Raw genomic sequence first — 2,398 nt, forward strand, 5'->3', positions numbered from 1 at the left:
ATAATATATATTAAATTATAATATTTATTTCATTATTATTAGATGAATTTGTTAGTACTAATATGTATAAAACATTTAATGTTAATATTATTAGATGAATTTAGGATTAGTTGAATTATAGGATTTATAACAATTTGAATTGCATTTTTAAATTTAAAAAAAAACAGTTGAATTAAAATATATTGAAAAAATGAAATAACTGAAATCAGAAAAGCATTGCAATTTCAATTATCTAAAAATCTTTTAGAAAAAAATTGTTTAATATTATTTATAATAATTAATATTATTGATAATAAATATTTAATAATTTTCATATTTATTTTAATAGATACTTTTATATATCAATAATTGATATATAGTATTTATGGATAATTTATAAAAATATAATATTTACATTATATTACAAATTTTTTTATTTAATTCAATAACAAAACAAATTATTAATTAATTAATTAATACAAATAGAACAAATTTGAGAATCGCTGAATTAATAAAAATAAAATAAGAGAAAAATAAAAATTAAAAACACAAATATGTAATAGTAATAAAAATAAAAAATAATGCATAATTATCAAACATGAAAAGAAACAAGCGGAAAGAAAAAAAAAGTAACGAAAGAAATATATAAATACCATTATTTAGTTATAATTGCATTACACCGACATGACCGCAATATATACGAAGTAATTTTGTCATAGTATCCCCAGACAAGCTATCGCCATGTTCGATTTTCACGAAAAATAGTAACTTTAGGAGAAAGTCGATAAAAACTCGCACAGAACTTTAAAACGAATTTTATTCTATGTTTATTACAGACGCTTTGTGAACATTGTTGCATATCATGAGACATCAGACGAAATTTTCAACTATATCAATTTCAATTATAGTCAATTCTATAATTATATTATAGAATTGTGTGAAAATGATATAACATCTTCAGATTCTTCTAATGATAATGAAAATAAATTACAATAATAATTTATTTGTATCATCATAAAATGATAATATGGAAAAAATATATTTTCAGTAATTTTATATTATAGTTCTTTTAACTTTGAAATCAATATAGAAATTTAATAACTAGAAATTATTATAAAAATTTCATACAAAATAAAAATGCAAAATATATAATAAAAATTTGTAAAAAAATTAACAAAAAAAATATAATTTTCCTTAAATGCATTATCATTTGTATTCTATTGATTAGCAATAATGCAATCTAATATTTCTTGCACGATCTTTCATTCAATTATTTTTTTATTTTTTCTTAAAAAAAATCCTCTTCCTCGTTTTTTTTCTATTCTTTCTATTCATTTTTCTTTCATGATTTTTAACCGTGGTTTTGATTTCGCTGTCGCAATATTATAATTTTCCGCATTTACAGTGTCCGGTATATCCAAAATTTCATTTCGTTTATTATTTATGCGTTTTATTTTGTAACATTTTATTTTCATGACTATTAATAATTTAGGATTTGAGTCTAATCGAATTTATGCAAACGGCAATTACATGAATGTGCAATCCGATTCTCCTTTTTGCTCTGTTACGTGTATACTAATGTGTTTCTATACATACACGAATGCAGAGAAATGCGTAATTCTATCTTTTTCTATCTTTTCTACCTAAAGTTTCATGGTTTATTTGCGTGAAGAATGAACGCAAAATAATGGGAAGAAAGCTCATTATTAAAAAAATAATGGGAAACAGCAAACGATGATATGCTTAAATTGAAAGAACATTGATAATAATGAATAATATTATCATAGACAGAAATATTATTTTTAATCAAAATATAAATCAATAAATAAAGGTTTAAATTATGACAAGTAATCATTTTGTGATTTTTAATTTATATCTATTTAATATAAAAATAAATTAATTATAACATAAATAGATATTAATATATGTAATATATGTAAGTTCGTACAATTTTAACTGTTAATACTATATGTTGTACATATACATATTATGTTTTATTAAAAGTTGAAATTAACTATTGATTTAATATATTATTTAATATAATACATTAAAAAAAGGAAAAGAATTATAATTATTTTTTACTTATAATAAAATAACAAAAGATTTAATATCATTACATTATCATAAACAATAAAAAAAGTTTTATTTTTTATTTTTTGAAAAAAGAAAATATATGAAATGTATAAAAAATTATTATTTATTAAATTAATTATTTTTACACAATATTTTTTCTTAATAGAAAAGAAAATTATAGCTAAATACAATTATTTTATTAAAAATTTTGATTTATTCGATATTTTCTAACATTAAATATTTCTATTCTCTTTTTGAATTTTTATTTCTATAATTTTTTTTGTTAATTACTTACTATTTATTGAGACTAATAATCGTTATATATGATACATATTATATTTAAATA

Source organism: Apis dorsata, unplaced genomic scaffold, assembly GCF_000469605.1.
Source record: "Apis dorsata unplaced genomic scaffold, Apis dorsata 1.3 scaffold_1062, whole genome shotgun sequence".
Lineage (NCBI taxonomy): Eukaryota > Metazoa > Arthropoda > Insecta > Hymenoptera > Apidae > Apis > Apis dorsata.